Here is a 21,490-nt window from a genome sequence, read left to right as displayed (position 1 = left end):
GCGCATGACTTGACTGGGAGAGGCTATATATTTGCATCACCAGACCAGTAACTGACTCTGACTCCAGGCCCAAAGAGACTCGTGCAGAGAATCAATGACTTAAGACAACCTGACACCTTCGATACAAAACGACAGTGCTCGCACCACCGTAGTTTTCTGGCCACTTGAATCTTTGGATAATAACACGGATTCGCCACTTTTTTCGCGTTCCTTTCTGCCACGATTTACAAAAGGTAGTAGTCTTGCCGCTGTTCGCAACGCAAACGTGAGCGAGGCATCCGTGGCCAGCGTGATAACCGGTAGTAGGTCCGAGAGAACGAGTACGTGTATACGCGATCGCGTACTTAACGTGGGTTCTGCGAGCGACCGGTCGGTCGGCCGCGGGTTTGATACACGGCCAACAGTGCCTCCGATCACGTAATCTAACTGATCGTTTCCAGTTTCGCCGGTGTGAACTTGCTTCTAGTATTAGGGCCACGTGAAGTAAGACCATCTCTGCTACTCAATATGTCGTTAACCCTTTAGGAGCCTGTGTACATTATTTTTTTGTTTTAATGTACATAATTATGTATATTTAAAAAAAAAACAAAAAAAAACCTAAAAACAAAAACGCAAAAAAATAAAAAAATACCAAAACAAAAAAAACAAAAAGCAAAAAAAAAAAACTAAAAAATTTATCACGAACGTCTTTTAAGACTATCTTATAAATTATAACATTTTACTCCAACGGGATCGATGTGTGGCTCCTGAAGGGTTAATTTAACTAAAACAATGTTAATTTAATTATTAATTTGACTAGTCAATGGAGTTAAAATAGCATTTATTGTGTTAAAATAATAAATTTTGACACATGGTAATTAAAAAGAACAAAATGTTATTTAACTCAAGGTATTGATTTAAATTTTATCTTTTGATATTTAATAGCGTAGGGACAATTATAGTACTATACCATTTTTTATTTATATCGAGTATATAGACTAATGATTGTATGTATAAAATACTTTTTAATTAATTGTAATTGCAAGCCGTTTTATCAGATACTGTAAATCTAAGTGTGTTATTTCTGCACGCATATACGTTTAAAAATGACACATTTGACTGAAGCTCGTTTTACATGTTTTGTTGCGTGTTAAATCAACATGTTTAATCATATTAATATGTTCAACCGCGTTAAATGGCTTTATTCAAAACGACAAGAAATGTGTAAGAAGAGTTTTAGTTAAAATGACACACTTGGATTTGCAATGAATTAGCCGCATAGAAAAAGAATTTCTCATTATTTCAGAAAATTATACATTTATTTTTTAAATGAAAAAAAGTAACGCACGTTGCACGTAACTTTCTTCAACTTTTTAATACGCCATGAATGTCTGTACTTGATGCATTAAATTATGCGTTTTACTCGTTGATATTGTTTACGATAATCTTATCGTTAGATTTTTAATCGATTATACGCGTATATTTCGATGCTGCGAGATTTGTATCAATATTACTCGTATAACGAACTCCCTCCGTGAATATATTTCCGATTTAAGATCGATTTAGACATAACCGTGCCGTGCCCGTATCGTTTACGGACAGAAAGATTAAGACGTTTTACACGTAGGTATCCGGCACCGGAATACCGATGCCGGGTACCCGATCGATTTTTTTTTGTTTTCACAAATCGGCTATCGGACAAATCTGTAAATGCTCCCATGTTAATCCATACACTTCGCGATCGGATACCCAGCGTCCGGTGTCGGATACGTGTGAAACGGGTCTTAGTCGAATTTTATCAGTTGCATCTTCGAATATCTTCTTAACTAGTGGCCGGATCGCTAGTAATTAGAGTTGCAGTCGTTTTGATGGGAGTTTTAAGGAGATATTCGACTTCGAAGGTCTGCCATGAATGTCATTTGCGTTTTAATGATGATTTTTTAAAACAATTCTAAGGTTTTGCAGTTTTTTACTTATCAGGAACTCTAGAACTTTTCGAAAGGAATCAAATAAGCTACTTAGAACTATTTTGATTTTAAATCAAACTTTTTTTTTTATTAAAATTTTTTTTTTTATCAGGAACTCTAGTACTCTTCAAAATGCTTCAGATGAGCTATTCAGAACTATTCGGTTTTAAAGTTATATACTTTAATTCTTTTCTTTTTCTTTTCATAATTTAATTCGTCATAAAATTTTTACAATTAAATTTTCTAACTTAAAATAGATTTTGTTACAAGAAATTTGTTTTCAATTTCTTGTAACAAAACAGTCTAGTTATAAAATTCATTTAAAATTTTATCTACCTCCTCTCTCTTGCAATGCGTAATTCTGTTTTGATGTTTAATTATTACGCGTATATCTTTATTAAGAGATTCTATAGAAAAAGTTGATTTTTTTTCAAAGAATTTCATCTATCGTGGATGTCGTGGATATTTGTCAATAATTTTTTAAATGATTCGTGCGTGTTCGCCTAAGATCGAAAATTTTGTTATTGATATATTTAATGTTTCTTAACAACAAAACATTTTTGGTTATATAACAAATATTTTTATTTAAAAAAATTAACTTATCGTATCGACCTACCTTATCAGCATCAGTACTCGGCGGTGTACTCGCATGTGATACAAGATAAAAATCAAAATGATCCGGATGGGTTAATGGTTGTATCATCGACTATTGTTCCCGTTTTTACGTTGCAATTTCTTGTGTCCAGCTCGGTGTCACTTATATTGGTGGGTTTAGGAAAGAGACATACGTGGTGTCCCTTCTGTACGATCAAGCATGTGATTTCAATATCCCCGTCGCGAGTGACTTTAGAAGCCGCTCTTCTTATAGCTTCTATTTCATAATTATTACCATATACCCTCTGTATCATTTTACACGTTGTGCTCAATGTTTCGCCCAGTTTGGCACAAAATTTTACATTGGCTCTTTGTTCCATACGTTTATCTTTATCCATGGTATTTGTTCAAAAAATGAAAATAAAACGGCGCTGTAGAGAAAAATTTAGAAAAATTAGTCACACTACAGACTGGACAGACTGTATGATTTATATTGTTTATACGAACATTTTTCACGTAAAGAAATAAGCAGTATTGCTTATATAGTTCACGGTTATACACATGTATACATATGGGGCATTCTCTGTCAACCGGACACCCCCCTCTGCCCAAAATTTATGTCGACCGATTGAGGTCAATGAGGGCTCAAATTGTAGGTAATGATATGTAGTTTCTTGTACCGTGTGACCTTTTTAAGAATTCAAGATGGCTATCAAGGTGTCACGATGATAATCGGAGAAAACAAGAAAAAAATTTGGAAAAGGCTCTATTCTGGATACCTTTAATTTTATTGTTTTTTATCTTTGGCTCCTTTCTAATACTTTATAAAATTTGAAGGAGAAAAAAACAGAAATTATTTATATATGTTAAACTGGTTAAACATTTTATACAATTTACCCACACAAAGCATCTCATTTTAATAAAAGCTATGTATCTCCTAAATTTGTTTTACAAATGCACCTCAGCTTTTAATTTTTTAAATGCTATTTAAAAAATTTTGAAAATTAAGAAAGTAAAGTAAGTAAAAAAAAATTGTGCAAATTAGAAATTTGCACTTGGTTTCCTCATAGAGGAAGTGATGTCTTAAGTGCTAATACGGCCCTCTGATTGGCTGATGACGCCTTAAGACCATGTGCACAAACGTATACGTTCGTATTTCTAATTATTATATGTGCGTAATAAGGCTTGTGAGCAATCGCTCTGTAGGCAATCAAGAATGTCAGCAAACAAAGCTGTCAGCAAAATGTTCTGGGCAAATAAAGCTGTTGACAATCGGAAATGTATAGGCAAACGGGACCCTCTCCTTACAATTAGTCCATTAGTTACATTTTTCTATTATTACCCGGGAAAAAATATTCATATATGATCATATATAATCATATATGATTGGCTATATATGGTCAGATATGGAAATTGGCCAGATCTGAGGATATATGATCTGGTATTATTGTATATGTTAATATCTGATCAGATATGATCAGGTATGATCAGATACGAACTGACACAGTTCAATCTGGACATATATATTTAAGTAAGTTTCAGAACATTGTTATATATTTTCAAAAGTTATTTTTTAAGTGTGCCACTTTATTATAAAAGTAGACTCCACGATACAACTGATACAAAAATTGTGCCGCTTCATAGCGCGAGACAGTGTCGTGTCTTTTGATACTATTCTTATAACACTGTTGGTCAAATTTTAAATACGAGAAACAGATCCCATCGAATGCCATCTATCGGATACTTTGAGATGCAATATCTGATCTGATCATATATAATCTTATATGACTATATAAGTTCATATATGATTATATATGATTTTCAGTTTAAATTATAAGATATTATGTTTGCAAAATAATACGATTAATATATTTATTTATAAGAACTATAATATATATTATATAACAGTTTTTTTCACGAAGGTAAAATTTCATTGTTTATAAAAATATTTGATAAAAATTAATATGTCAATTAAAAAAGATTAAGTGTCTTATGCAAAATTAGAAAAAAAGAAAAATTTAAAATAACACAAGCAATGAGATGCCGTTTTTGGTCGAAGTGGATCTGGGTGCTTAATAATATTTCACAATATCAATTATTATTAAATACATTTTTCAGTTTTTTAAACTGCGTGCCAATATGGACTTTGTCGGACTTAAAACACACATATATATATATATAAACGCTCTATATATGGGCATGTAAAACTTATATCTGTTTATATCTCATTTATATATATGTTCATATACTGTCAGATATGAATATTTTTTCCCGGGATGATATAAAATGTCCGGGAAAAATATTCATATCTGACAGCATATGAACATATATAAATGAGATATGAACAGATATAAGTTTTACATGCCCATGTATAGAGCATATATAATCATATATGGTTATCTATCGCCATATATGATTCTGATCACCATATATGATTATATATGCTCTATACATGGGCATGTAAAACTTATATCTGTTCATATCTCATTTATATATGTTCATATACTGTCAGATATGAATATTTTTCCCGCGGACATTTTATATCATTATATCCCAGTCTGGTCATATATACATCGCGTCTTGTCATATATGATCATATATAATTATATCTGATAATACATGGCCGAACATTCTTTATATACGATCATGTAAGGCCAGATACGATTATGTTTAGTGTCATATCTGCTACACATAATAATATGTCTGACCATATATGAACTTATATGATCAGATCTTGTGTCATGTATAATATACGATCTGATCATATATGGCAATAGATAACCATATATGATTATATATGCTCTATATATGGGCATGTAAAACTTATATCTGTTCATATCTTATTTATATATGAACATATATGAACATATATAAGTTTTACATGTTCATATATGAATATATACTGTCAGATATGAATATTTTTTCCCGGGTAGAATTGTATGAATAACTTTATGTATATATGTATCTGTGTCAATGTACGTATATCTTTTATCTCACCATCACAGTCACCACATATCTTCATTTTTTTTTTAATTCTTTGTTTGATTTTTTGAGTTGTTTGTTTGATTTCTTTAATTTCTTTAATTTTTTTTTTAATTTTTTGTTTGATTTTTTGAGTTGTTGAATCTGTTGTTGAAGTGATTTCTTGTTTGACTTTTTAAATTCTTTAATGGCATCGATCTCTCTAAATAAGCATAATGACCTCAATGATTTGGTTGAAAGCAATCTCGCCATTTCTACAACAAAAAACAGTAGAATGAACTAAGTACGCCTCTTCTTTCTCTCATTTCTCTCCGTGCACAACTCGCTCTGAAAGTCAAGGTTGCACGCGCGTGCGACTTACTAGTGTAAGGTCAGAGCGGTCATGCGAGATTAAATATAATATTTTTAAATTTATTATATGGAGACCTAGATTCAACTTTTACAGTTATTTGTTCGATAATAGGTTTTAATTGCACCATCAAATCAAATAAATTTACATTTAACTTTTTATTTTAAATGAGAATTAATTAGATAAATGTAAATTCCTACATCTATATTTTAATATATTGTTGCGTCTACCGCCGCACCGGATCTTCCCTGAACACTCGCACTTACATCACGTCGAGTCGCGTTCGCGGTAAATAAATATAGGCGTTGTTCTTGGACAATCAACACAACTTTATTGTAAATATTCAATGCACGAGAGAGGCTTTCGTACGTCCGCCTCAGAGCAAGGACCGCCAAAATCTGTATTTCTAAATTGTTTTTTATAATTTGCATACTTAAACATTGGTGAGAAGAGTCATATAAACATAAGAAAAACATATGAGAAAAAACATGTGGATTTAATAGATACCTTGTAATGGTCCACTGATGCGGATTGAGATCCGTGTCACTGCTGGGATGCGGCATCTGGTATGCAGAGTACTCATTGTAATCTGGAGTATACATGTTACCTGCAACATTTTTACACAACATTATATATATACATATATATATATATATATATATATAGTTTTTTTTTTTAATAAAATACTAACAAAATTTTGAAAAAAGTTATAATTTATATATATATAAAATTGTCTGTATGTATGTATATCTGTTCTTTATACATTCTTAAGGATGTATCGGAGGTACAATCTGAGACAAAAGTGCATGAAATTTTAAATACTAAAATATCTACGCCTAACGTCTAGATGTAAGATACTCAAATGATAGTAGGAGTCTTATTTTTACTCCTAGAAAGGTATTTTTTACTTTATAAATGTTTTTTTCAGTATTATTTGCGATTTTTGTAATGAGCCTAAACTTTTGGCAGTAAAAATGCCCTGATTTCAACTTTATAACGTCAAATTATTAGTAAAATTAATAATTAATAATTAATAATTAATTAATTATTAATTATCATTAATTATTAATTTATTTCTTTAAAACGGTGTAGTGAAGACAATTGAAACTTGGCAGATATTTTCATCTATTCGTATACTAGATGTACAAAAAAATTCAAAATATTGATAGCGCTCCTTCAACATTTTAAAATCAGTGAAAATTAGAATCGTTATATCTCAGCAACCGTTTAGTGGATTTGTTTCTACTTTTTTGTAGCACATCAAGAAGACTAAAAGAACATTCTCACAAATTTTTATCCATTTGGTAGCGCTCTGAAAATAAGTCCGATACAGCCTTAAACTATTCGACCGAATTTTTACGAAAATTATATAAAATAGGGGTAGAATTTTCCAGGGAGTGTTATAGAGTGTACAGTTTTTTGTTACCGATCTTTTTGGAAACCGGTATCCGAAATTTTTTCAATTTTTCGGGAAATAATTGACCGAATCTTAAAGAATTGTATATAAAACGAGTAGAATTTCCCGGGGAGTGCCATAAAGTGGTATGTTTGTATGCTTCCATTTTTAATTCTTCTTTATCTGCCCAGTGTGTAAACTTTTTCGTTACCGATTTTTTCGATCAGATTCTCATTATGTGAAAAATATCGATTATTTCTGCTTAGCATACTGCTTATTATTGCTTATCCATGTTATGATCGCCCCACTACTTCTGTTAAAAGTGTCGGGATTAGCCTGTTTTTAAAAAAGGACTTTGCATATAAGGACATTTATCTTCTACAACTTACCGTGTTTGTCGCTGCTTCCTCCTGATCTAATTTTTTGATTTTTTTTCGAGCTCTATCGGCTAAAAGTCGCTCTCAAAATCAGGGTTGGCAAAAAGGTTTTTTTTATTTTAAACAAAAAACATTGTCTTTTTTTGTTTAAAACAATGTTTTATGTTTTATTTGCGTTTTAAACTAAGGTATAAAAAAAAACATGTTTTAAACAAGCAAAAAAAAACACTTGATAGCTTTGATCTATGCAAGAAGATTTAAAATATGTGCGGAGCATCCATAAGTAATAATGTCATAGCGTTTTTCATTGGCAGAACTAGTGGGCACTCAGTGCACATTAAAGCCGTTGTACACTGATTTAATCTTTGATATTTAAAGTAAAACGCAAATATTTTGATTGTTAAAATATTTTTAATTCTGCTTCTTTTGAAGTAAAAGGTTGCCCTGAGGCAATACAACGTTTTGAACGTTTGTATGCTTCCATTGTTAATTTTTTTTCTCTATCGGCCCAGTGTGTAAACTTTTTCAATCCTAACAAAAGTCGTTTTAATTCGACCCAACTGGCTAAATATTATTCATAAATTGCACAAAATTTATACATACAATTGTATGCAATAGATAGTTATAGAGTGAAAACGATACACAAAATGGTGCTCACGTTCAGTTTCCTCTTTCTCGCGGTGAATTGCTCAGTGCACATCAGTATTGTATCTTTCACGATCCAATCATCGGTGTTTATGTCATCGGAAAGCACGTATCGCTACGGGCGAACTTTGAATTCCGCAGGTGTCTGATGATTAGAAGGCCACCCGTAATGCTGCCATGTCATGTAGTGCTTTTGCGCTTAAAAAAATTTTAATATTAAAAATATTACAATGTTACAATTCAGTCAAAAACACTCGACTCAAGGTTATAAACGGTTAACAGGCTCTAACTGATAAACGTGTTACATGGCTCGACTTTTCGAGAGCGAATGGCCGAAACGGACGCGCAGAGAGACGATCGTCACTTCATCTTCTTCGTTCGCGTTGCGGAAATCGGAAGTGCGTGTTGGAGACAATAACAAACGCTGCTTGTTTACAACGACACGAGTCGCTGCATGATCGATTTATCGACCGCTATGTGAGCTATGTCGATACAATGGCTCTCTCCTCGCGATTTTATACTACGCGGTTATTTCAAACATATATTATAAGAAGTGTCTTATAAAAAAAAGGAGTGATTCCTCTTTACTTCGGAATTAATATTCCTTGCAGTACAGACGGTGCGACCACATGTTCTTCTGGTACAGTCGTTGCTGGCACATTTCCTTGCGGAACAAGCGGTGCGAGATATCCTTGCAGTACAGGCGGAGCGGGCCCATATCTTTGCGGCGCAGTCGTTGTCGGCCCATTTCCTTCCGGTGCAGTCGTTGCCGGCCCATATCCTTGCGGTGCAGTCATTGCCAGCACATAACCTTGCGATACAGACGGTGCGGACACACTTCCTTGCGATGCAAGCCGATTCATTGCAAGCCGGTTGGCTTGCTGACTTTGCTGATGTTGCTTCCGCTTCTCCTTCTGCATAAACCTACGGAAGGCCTGCTTTGTTTGCTAAAAAATTAAAATTATTATTAATATATTTTTTTATAATAACACTTTAATGTTTAAAACATTTAAAACAAGAAACTAATAAACCAAGCTAATAAAAGTAAATAATGATTAGACTAACGTTTCGACCTCGTGGTGCGAACACGTATCCTTGCGATGTAGTTGTCGGCCCATATACTTGCGGTGCAGTCGTTGCCAGCCCATATTCTTGCGGTGCAGGCGGTAGCGGCGCCGTCGCCTTTGCGGGAGGGAGGGAGGGGGGGAGGGAGGGAGGGAGGGAGGAAGGGAGAGAGGGAGAGAGGGATAGATAGATAGATAGATAGATGATTTATTATGCCCGAGCAAAGGCTAAAGGGCAAATGTGATAAAGCATATACAATAAAAAAGGATAAAGAATTTTACTTTATATACCCCAAGGGGCCTTAAAGGGCGTTTTGAAGGGACGTACCCAACCCTAACCTCCAATTCATCCTACTACCTTACTGTTTCCTACTTTCCTACTTTGGACCAACGGTTTAACGTCTCTTCCGAAAGACGGAGCCCAGTTTTCTCCGCATCTGCACGGAGGGGCGCGGTTTTTTCGGAAAAAAACTTTTCCATGATTCATGGCTCTAGTGGATTCGAACCTGGTTCCTCAGATTACGAGTCTGACGCTCTACCACTAGACCACATTGCCGCCCTAGCATATACAATAATTGCAGTATTAAAGCAGTTAACAATCTAGTAGTTACAGGATGAAATACGTTGCTCTCAATCAAGTGGCTACTTCAGGAAGCCATGCAGTCCACAATCACCAGCAGACACAGCAGTCGCAATACAGTATAATATAGCACAAAATTAGTAGACCAATCCGTAGAATTATCATCATACTCGAAGCTATCAATACGGTATAAAGCGACAAAAATCTATAGAACAGTAATAATGATAAGCTTAAACTAACGCACGCGCTATAAAGCAACAAAATTTTGAATAACAATTATAGTGATAAACTTAAGGTTAACGCTCTTATATTATTAACACACCAACAATAACAGTAGAATTGACTTCATACACGAAGCTATGCGGTATAAAGCAACAGAAAGCTATAGAACTGTAATATAAGCTTAAACTAACGCACACGCTATAAAGCAACAAAATTTTGAATAACAATAATAGTAATAAACTTAACGCACTTATATTATTATTAACGCACCAGTAATAACAACTTAAAGCATGCAACCGATGCACTCGCTTGACGTCTGTACTGACTTCAATAAACGGAAAGAACAGCAAGTTGATATATTCAGTCGGTTTCGGATACAAGCAGAAATGATCTAAGAAGACTCTTAAATGATGCGATAGTCGATGCAGAAGTTATGTTATCAGGGAGCAAGTGCCAGAAATACATTGCAGATATATGAAAGGAGTTTCTGTATGTTTCCGTTCGGTACGAAGGAATGTGGAAAGTCTGAGTTGCAACCAGACGTTCGGATCTCCTCAACGATGGATCAGGTTTGTCGAAAAGCTCACGAATGTAGGAGGGTGATCTCATATGGAGAATCCGATATGTCTAGCAGCCCATAAAATACAGCCTCCTATTTTCAACTCGAAGCCATCCCAGTTTCTTTCTGTACGTTATGTGATCATCTCGTCTGAGATCATAGATGAATCTAATGCAGCAGTTGAGCAGTCTCTGCAATCTGGTGTTCAGCTCAGCAGTCATGCCGTGATACACCAGACAGCAGTAATCGATGTGAGGCATTATTAGGGTAACAACAAGCTTTATCCTTAACTCAGTCGAGAGAGAATTTCTATTGAATTTAAGACTGTACAGTGCATGATGAACTTTCTGAGAGATATGGATGACATGCCTCCTCCAAGAAAGGTTGGCTGTAAAGATAACACCAAGGTTTCTCACTTCACTCACAAACGGAATTCGTGTATTATTCACCACTACTGGCTGTAAGAAATTTAGATTAATGGTTCCAATATGAGCTTGACTTTCAAATATAATAATCTTTGACTTGTTAGGATTGAGCTTGAGATCGTTTACCTCGGCATAGTCGAATATGGCCTTAGCATCCCTAGAAATCAATTCAAGACTACGATTGATGTCAGCCGGCGGACACGAGAGATAAGCCTGAACATCATCCGCAAAGAGCATATGAGACGTGTGAAGCAAAACACGGCATATATCATTGATATATACAGAAAATAGTGGGGGACCAAGTACAAAGCCTTGCGGGACTCCAGATGACGTGAACAGCTACTCAAATATGTTACCAAGATCATCCACCACTGCCTGAGACCGTCCAGTCAGGTAAGAGAAAAACCACAGTATGGCTTCATCTGAAAATCCGATCTCTTTCAGCTTTATATAAAGTTGGGGATGTGGGACAGTGTCAAATGCCTTGCTGAAATCAAAGAGTATCATTATAGTCACAAGGCCATCATCAATCGCGCGTTTGATATCGTCGCAGACACGTAAGAGAGCGGACTGAGTGTTGTGACCCGAACGGTAAGCGGACTGTCTAGGATTTAGCAGATCGAACTCATCCAAATACTGTGTAATCTGCAAGGCGACGATTCTTTCAAGGATCTTTGACAATTCAGACAAATTTGCTATCGGCCTCGTGTCAAACGGAGACTGCGGATTTCGAGTTTTGGAATGTGGGCGGATTAGTGCCCGCTTCTATTCCGACGGGAACGTAGAAGTTTCCAACGATCGGTTAAACAATGTCGTAAGCACCAAATAAATAACCGGCCAAGCAATGCGCAGAACATACAACGGAATGCCGTCTGAACCAGACGCATAAGAATGCAGAGGTGCAATCATAATAAGCTTGTATACATCACTTGGTAGTACGGTAGAGAACTTAAACTGTAGGCGTAGTGCTGGTCGAGGAATCAAGGCAATGGCGGCGACAAATTCTGCATATGAGCATGACAGCTGAGCCCTCGAGACTGACGCAAAGTACATATTTAACTGATCTGGTGTAAAGAAGTGCAGTGGAGAGACTTGTGTCTGTTTTACCAGACCAAGTCGTGCAAGTTCTCTCCATAGCTTGGCCGAGTCTGTAATTCTGATAAGTGAATTGTAGTGGAATTCACTTTTAGCACGCCTGATGTCAACATTGAGTCGATTCCTAAAGTGCCTGTAGGTGGCATAGTCAAGCAAACAGTCAGAGCGCTTGGCCTGTTTGTACATCCTGTTTCGGGCGCTAAGACGCGTTTTGAGATCGTCCGAGAGCCACTGCGCCGGCGGCCTCCGCACCGCGATCACACGCGCAGGGGCCAGAGCATCTAGAGCTTCATTAATGGCATCCGACAACGCAACACAGAGACCATCGACACAGTAACCGCCGTCCACATCGGTGATGGCCTGAATGCGCTCAAAGTACCTCGGATAGTTCATGATGGACCTAAGGCCACCATAGAACTCTTCAGCATCAATGTTTTTGAAGTTACGTCTTACAGTAGAACGCTTGGTGTCAAGATCTGTGCCAAGCGAAAGCTTTATTTCTATTAGGTCATGTCCAGCAATAAACGGACTTTCAGATTTGGTTAGCCGTATAATCTTGTCGCCATCATCCACCGCCAAGATATCAAGCCACGAGTCAGCAGCGGCCGTATGGTACGTAGCTCCAGTATTTACAATAATCATTGAGATGCTGGACATCAGGTCGCGCAAGTGGTTGGCCTCAGAATTGGTCGACAAGAGGTTGCAATTCAAGTCACCACCGATGATGATATTCTTGTACAAGTGTGAAGCACTCGTAAGTGTCTCAAAGAATTCATGCAGGAAGAGACCCTTGGGTCTTCTATAGACCGAAGCAAATAATACCGACTCGTTGTTGGGTAAACGAATCTCGAGAATCAAATACTCTGGAGAGTTAAAGTCGACTCTCGGAGAAACCGCTATAATTTTAGCCTTCAATGAATCGTGAACAAAGCAGGCAACGCCTCCGCCCCGTCTACCATCGCGATTATGACGAATCAGGAAATAGCCATCCAAGGCCACAAGTGCATCAGAAACATCAGAGTGCAGCCAAGTTTCAGATATCAAAATTACATGAAAAGGATTAGACGCAAACTGAATTCTGATTAAATCGATATGAGCTCGAAGTGAATTGGCATTGAACTGGGCTACGCAAAACTGAGACGAGTTCGTGAGTAATTTTCTATGATTGGTGGGTGGCGATTTACTGTTATTATGCTCAAGTCAAACCAATTTCGCAAGATCAGCTTCCGAATTTATGTTAATAACAGGCATACCCTCTGAGAGTCTGGCACAAATGCGTCTACCCTTTATCCAGACAAACTTGTATGACTTTTCCTTCGCTACCCTCCTAGTCAATTGCAACAAATCATATGTGGCCTTGGATAGCATTTCGTTTACATGGATGTTACGATTAGAATCATTGCCGCAGACCTCGCTTTGCTTGAGCACTCGCTTCGCACGCATTCTAGATATGACTCTATCCTGGACAGCACTAGAGGTCGGAGTAACCGCAAACGAGCCAGTCTCATGCGCACGCGAAGAACGATCACCATTCACATTCGAAGCTGCTTTCCGGATCATCGGTCTCACGTTCAAAACGTGACACGAGAGATCCTTAATGTCAAGGGCTTCAAACACGTTTTGGACCAGCACGGCCGGTGTGATTTGTAATGCAACTGGCACTTCCGAAATGACGAGCTCGCTGTCAACGTGCTCATCAGCCGTCGGGAACAACTGAGCAGTTTTTAGCTCTCTGAGCTCCACGACCTCACGCTCCAATGCGGAGACCGTTTGCTCAAGCTCAATAATGCGCTTACTATTTTGCGCCGCAATATCCGCGATACGATTAAGATCGTTGAGCTTATCTGTTATTTCTTTGTTGGTGCGCAACTGACTATCTATGAATCCGGCCAGTTTATCACTCAGTCCGTGTAACAACTCATTCGTCGTGGCTTGTGAGCTCGATTGAGTGCGGGAGTCGACAGAAGAGGCCATGTTCCTGAGATAGAAGTCAAATGACTGTGCGCTCTCCTCAGTTCGCGGTGTGAGAGGAGGTATGTCGAGTGACGCTAATAATGATTTGCAGCAAGCATCCGCGTATCTGTTTACTGAATACGCCCTAATAATGCAACCAGGATGAAATATCCTCCTACACTCCCTGCACTCAATCGACTTGTGCGCAATTGACTTGTTACACTTAAGGTGCGATTTCATTGACGCTAGAAACCAGCGGCAGCGTCAAGAAAATGTAGTGGGGGAAGAAGTTTCGTTGAATTTTGCGGTACGCTAAAAAGTTGAGACGGTCTGAACTTCTTCCCCCACTACATTTTCTTGACGCTGCCGCTGGTTTCTAGCGTCAATGAAATCGCACCTTTATAGCGAATTCGGGCGCTTGCACTAGTGTACACTAGTGTACACTGAGTGCAAACGTTTCCAGTGCAACGCATTCGATCAATGCCCTCGGCCGTCTCAGTGCACTGCACTCATCATATTCGGTTACATTGCACTATTATAGTACATACTTTATCGCATATTCGATGAGTGTTGCACTGACCTCGTGTAGCACTGATTTTGTATTCGGACACACAAAATAAACTGAATGAGTGCAAAGTTTATTGCACGGCCAAATTTGTCAGTGCAGTTTGCTATTACAAGCGAAAAGTAACGGGACATTAGAAATAATGAATTCTGATGATGAAATGAAGCGATTTATGTTTCTAAATGAAATTTTCGAAACTAGTAGTAGTGACGATGAGAAAGAAATAAATATTGTCATACGAATTTTAAAAACTGAAGAAAGGCCGAAAATAAAGAAATATATAAATATGTTCGATATCGTGGGGTCGCAATAGGGATCAGGACGGTGGCGGTGAGTCAGCGAGACAAGATTTGGTAATGAAACGATATATTCTTAGTCTAAATTACATATCTTATGTTTGCATTGTCTTAGGCGGCGCCTTGAAGGCGCCTAATCAAAAAATAAGTGCTAACGCACGGTTTTAAAATTCAATGTGGCGGATGGCCTTCTTTGCAAGGGGCTCAGAAGAGACCGAGTTGTTATTGAGGTCGATTTTAGAGCCCGGGGTGCGAGGTGGCTTGTCCGTCGGTTGATCCGGTGGGTCCACTGGCGATGAAGGAGCCAGGAAAGCTCTCCTGAGCACCGTCTGGCACGCTGTGGTTCGCGTCTCCTTGACGCGGATCAGGTGGAGGGCCGGTGGCCGAGAAATGCGACAATCCCGTTTCGGGAGCGTCAGTCCGGCAGGCCTGGTGCGGCGCACCTCCGGGAGCTCCAATGGAATGAGCTTCCACGGACGTATCGCCTGTCCCTTGTCTAACTCCCGTCTCGTTGCCTGCCGCTCCTGCGGCACTGGCTGGTTGGACAGACGAGATTTCCCAAGGGCCGGTGTCTCTTAATGCCGCTCCTGCGACACCGGTTTAGCGGGCTCCGCCTCCTTCGTGTGCCGCTCCTGAGGTACCGGCGGGTAGGAGAGGCGCTTCCTCCGTCTCTGGCTCCGCGTCCTGGTTCGGCACCTCTTCCGTCTGGTCGCTGTTGGAGTGGGGGCACTCCGCGCCTCCGTTTCCACTGTGCCGGGCCCGGAGGGGGCGTCGGACTTGGAGGGGGCCGCGGTCTCCACGGTGGCTCCACAGGAGTGCAATGAGCGGAGGAGAAGTCTCTCGACGCTCGATGATTACTGCGCGGAGGAGATGGAATCTCACTCGACGCGGCAAAAGAGTTAATAATTTCGAGTCTCTCAACGCTTCCTCAAAGCGAGATCGCCGAGTATAGCGGTAGGATTCAATGATGGTTTGTGCGCGGCTCGCCTTAAATTGCTACTCGAACGTACTTTAAACGCGAGTAAGTGTACGTGAGCCGGCGACGCGCCGCGGCGAGCCGCGAAATCTGATAAGCGCGTGTTGGCCGGGCGCGCATTTGTCAGGCGCGCGCGGCACATGTTCGACTTCTCGAACAAAATATTATAAATGAATATTCAGATAAAGAGGTAAATTATGTAATAATAAATATTTTTGAGAGATATATATATATATATAATATATATATATATATGGGTAGACTTCCGAAAACGGCCCCCCTCCGATTTCGATGAAACTTTGTGAAAAGCTTCGTTTTGGGTTAAAATGAAAGCCCTTAAAAGGAATTTTGGCGACTCCTATGATAAAGCCATTTTTTTAGATAAAATGATAAAAAATATAGGAAAATCTTCGTAATTCTACAGGATGTTATAAATTGAATATATACTGTTTGTATTTAATGATTTAATGTTTTTATTATATACTTACAGCAGAATACATAAATAATATGCTTTGTAATATATTACACTTTCCACGCGAACCGAGGTTCACGCACACCCCCCCGTGCTTTCGGGGGAGGTGCGGTAGTCCCGAAATAGTTCACGCATACACTTTCCACGCGAACCGAGGTTCACGCACACCCCCCCCCCCGTGCTTTCGGGGGAGGTGCGGTAGTACCGAAATAGTTCACGCATACACTTTCCACGCGAACCGAGGTTCACGCACACCCCCCTCGTGCTTTCGGGGGAGGTGCGGTAGTCCCGAAATAGTTCACGCATACACTTTCCACGCGAACCGAGGTTCACGCACACCCCCCCCGTGCTTTCGGGGGAGGTGCGGTAGTCCCGAAATAGTTCACGCATACACTTTCCACGCGAACCGAGGTTCACGCACACCCCCCCCGTGCTTTCGGGGGAGGTGCGGTAGTCCCGAAATAGTTCACGCATACACTTTCCACGCGAACCGAGGTTCACGCACACCCCCCCCGTGCTTTCGGGGGAGGTGCGGTAGTCCCGAAATAGTTCACGCATACACTTTCCACGCGAACCGAGGTTCACGCACACCCCCCCGTGCTTTCGGGGGAGGTGCGGTAGTCCCGAAATAGTTCACGCATACACTTTCCACGCGAACCGAGGTTCACGCACACCCCCCCCCCGTGCTTTCGGGGGAGGATAAAAACATAAAGTCATTAAATACAAACAGTATATATTCAATTTATAACATCCTGTAGAATTACGAAGATTTTCCTATATTTTTTATCATTTTATCTAAAAAAATGGCTTTATCATAGGAGTCGCCAAAATTCCTTTTAAGGGCTTTCATTTTGACCCAAAACGAAGCTTTTCACAAAGTTTCATCGAAATCGGAGGGGGGCCGTTTTCGGAAGTTTATCCCTATAATTGTATATAATATTCAGTTTCAGAGAAACTTTCGTTTGCAACGGTATACATACATAAAGTTAAAAGATTTATATGAAAAATCAGATTTTTGCCAAAATACTACAAACGATAATCTCATTATATCAAATGATGCAAAATTGCTGGCATTTTTGTGGTAATAAAATATTATATTCCACAGAAGTATACATAAACACATATAATAAGTACAATAGAGAAATATATATTTATTAAACGTATATATGTACCTACTTATTTATTAGTATTTTTATTAAAGGTTTGCAGGTAACAAAAGTACTATTAGAGATGTAGCAGGCAGATTTGATATGGCAGAATCTACATTTCATGCAGTTTGTGATAATATTATGGATTTTCTAAATAACTTAGCAAAGTCTATAATAAAATTTCCTGACACAATTGAAGAAAAGACAGAGGTTTCGAAACAATTTGAAAATGTAAATAAGAAACAAACACTTCTATGAATTATATATTAAATGCAGTATTTTAAGCAAGATAAACTTGCTAGACTTAAAAGACATACTACTGGACGGTCGATTTCATCTTGAAACAAGATGAAAATTACGAAAGTGAGCAGATTTACTAAATGACAAATAAAATCGTATGAGTATTTAGTGAATTTCCTTACTTTCGTAATTCTTATCTCGTTTCAAGATATATAATGGATCCCCTGTATCCTTGATTTCTTCTAGTTGCAATACATGTTTTAAAAAGATATTTTCCTATTTAATTGTTATTCGTTAAACAGCTAGTAGATAGATGCTCAATGTTTGATTAAAAAATATTCAAGTAGAATTAAAACAAATTAATAATGCTTTCTCAACCACTTTAATATTAAAGGTAATTCGTAGATGTACTTTTACAGATTAATGGTTTTCCTGGAATTCTAGGATGTATCGATGGTACTTACATTATGATACGTACACCTGCTCACAAAATAAAATCCACATACGTAAATCGACATGATATGCCTTCTTTGACGTTGCAAGCAATATGTGATGCGAAGAAGAGATTTCTTGATGTTTTCACAGGGCCACCTAGTAAAATTCATGATGCACGTATTTTCAAATTATCTTTTATAAATACTATGTTGCCAGGTATATGTGGGAATGAATGGCATATATTAAGCGATGCTGCCTATTCTCTTAAAAAATATCTCATTACTCCTTATAGAGATTATGGGAATTTAACAGAAAAGCAATAAAATTTTAATTACAAATTTTTTGTTTGTCGAGTAAAAATTGAAAATGCCTTTGGCTTATTAAAAGCACGATTCAGACAACTGATTAGATTAGACTTTTATACTGTTCAACGTTGCTGTAAATTTATTATAGCTTGTTGTGCATTACATAATTTATGTATTCTTCATAACGATGAACTAGATGATTTATTTGAGGAAGTAGATGAACAGTTTCACAATATTGAGAACAATTTTGAAGAAGGTTGTAGAAATAATGATAGAGCAGATAGAGCTGAAGGTGAAGAAAAGAGAAATTTTTTGTGTCAGATATTACATTAATTTAATTTCAACGTGGAAAAAGAAATTAATCTATACCCAATATATTTAGTAAAAAATTGGATATATATTGAGTATAGATTAAGGGGGTATTCTAGTGTAAAAGGCGCTTTTTTCGGGATTTTTTTACAAGAAACCAGTGAAAATTGTTAATATCAGCTTTTTATGTATATGTTTTACTATCTTTAGAGAACACAAAAAATATTTTTTGGAGCTAAATTAATGAATATAAATATTAATTATACCCTATCGAATACATGGCAAAAAAAAACGGTACACATGATTGCGCCTATTCTGGTTGTCTGAAACAAAAAATCCAAAAAGATTCTTAATTAGTATGAGTTTGGCTATAGCAGAAACTAAAATAAAATTTTTAAATTGAAAATTAAAAAAATGGCGGCACTTTGAAAATTTAGTATGAATTTTTTTATCTTTCGAAGGTTGTCAAAATCGTAAAAAAATTTTTTTTGACTTAATTTTAGTTCCGGCTATAGCGGCACATCTGCTGAGGATGTACGCAAAAGCCGAACTTGATCGGTCAAATAGATCTTGAGATATCGTGTGTACCAGTTCAAAAAACATGGTTTTGAGAAAAACGCGTTTAAAGTTTTGCGCACCGTTTATGAAGGATCTCTACTTACGAAGATTAATCTGCCAGTCCAGGACCATACATATACATATTGATCCGAGAGAGTAGATGTTTTCTCAGAAAGGTTAAGTAGAAACCGTTAGGCCCCTCTTTCAAACTGAAAACCTACGAGACCTGTCGAGACAAGCTATTGCTCGTCTCCCGCTGCGTTCGGCACTGCGCGCTGTAAGCCGCTCCTTTTAAACCGCTACAACTTCGTCAATTTTATGAATTTCACCAAATCCCTTTACAGACATATTTTTCATAACATATACTTTGAGAAAAAATAAAAAAATTTTTTTCGATTTTTTGAAATTTTTACACTAGAATACCCCTTTAATTGTTTGTGCATACAGTTTTTTCTGACATATAATGAGTACTGTGAACACAGTAATATGATAGTACTTATAATAATTTATTTTAACCATAAGTTAAAATTATATATATATCATGTATCTAACATAGTTATTTTCTTGCACAGCATATTTTTACAACTAAATAGTATCTAATGAAAAAACAAAGTTATATTATTAATACAGCATTATATTTAATACTATGCAAATATCCAAATATGCTTAATAATAAAATTTGTCGCAAACTTATTAAAATATATAGTAATATTACCACACATATACAGATATTAAGACAATAATAATAATATAAACATAGCTGTCATGTTTAGAGTTACATACATTTCTATTGCACAGTATGTTCTTAAAAAGTATATAGTAAGAAAATAAAATTGCGTTATCAATACAGAAATACAGCGCACGCACGCAACATATACAAAATACATGTATACATTATACTTTAATATTCTTAAAATTGGTTTTTGTATACAATACATAAACAAATCTGACTTTATATTAAGAATAAAGAAAATTACAATATTTGTATTTAATACCATAACTAAAAAAAATGTATGGTTTTGTCACATGTATTTCTTATTTTAAACATAAATATCTCTCTTTAGATTATATATTACTGTATCTTTATATCTGTTTAGAAATAACATAGAAAACTAATATAGAAAATATCGTTTGATGTGTAATATAATCACATAACATATCTTAGGAATCCTTATGAATATTTTCTTTTTCAAAGAAGCTTTTTAACAGTCTCATTTTCTCTTCATGTCGTTCTTGCTTTTTATTTTCTTTTTCCTTATGAATCTCAACTAGAGTTTCAATTAAACTAGATTTTGTTTTTTTATTTTTTATTATTTTGGATACTTCAGCTTCAGACGAACTTTTGACCTTACTTTTAACATTAACTACAAACTTATTTGCACTTTGTAATACTTTTGGTTCTATACTGTCATCTTTGGAAGCAATCTGTTTAATTTCATTCTCAAAACTTACTTTAACTCTTTTCGATCCGGAAGTCGAATTATTTTTGTCGCTAACACGTTTTCTTCTAAGGATAGTTTTATAACGATTTTCACATTGGATATACGTCTTTTGTATACCTAAAACTACTTCTAAGTCTTTTGCAATTTGTATCCACATTATCTTCTTATTTTTGAATTTCTTCATTGGACCAACTAATTCCAAATAATCGGCATACTTATCCAATAACAATCTTGTGCTTTCATCTGACCATTCGTCAACATTGCTTTTAGTACTTGCATCTAACTCGTCGTTTCCACTACAACTTGTAGATTCTTCTATTCCTCTCTTGCACAAATTAAAGTTATTTTCAGGAATTTCATATCCAGCTTGAAGCAATTCTTTCCTATTCACCATAATTATGCTTGAATCACCTGCAATAATAAAATATATAAAATGTATTGTATATATTATATTCTATATACATTTTATTAAGGGTAGAAATGTATTATAGGTTATACATGTAAAAATATTAAATATAAAGAGTATTACCTGCTTCATTTTCCACTTCGCATAAAAC

The 21,490-nt window shown here is 36.8% G+C and overlaps 1 pseudogene; it reads left to right on the top strand.

Annotated features, from left to right (window-relative positions):
* Positions 1-16,012: 16,012 nt before the first annotated feature.
* LOC139825267 (putative nuclease HARBI1) lies at positions 16,013-19,507 on the top strand (annotated as a pseudogene).
* The last annotated feature ends 1,983 nt before the right edge of the window (positions 19,508-21,490 follow it).

The sequence above is a fragment of the Temnothorax longispinosus genome, chromosome 2 (assembly GCF_030848805.1).
Source record: "Temnothorax longispinosus isolate EJ_2023e chromosome 2, Tlon_JGU_v1, whole genome shotgun sequence".
NCBI classification, from domain to species: domain Eukaryota; kingdom Metazoa; phylum Arthropoda; class Insecta; order Hymenoptera; family Formicidae; genus Temnothorax; species Temnothorax longispinosus.
Note: the sequence above shows the minus strand (reverse complement) of the source record. Positions and strands in the feature narration are given on the sequence as shown.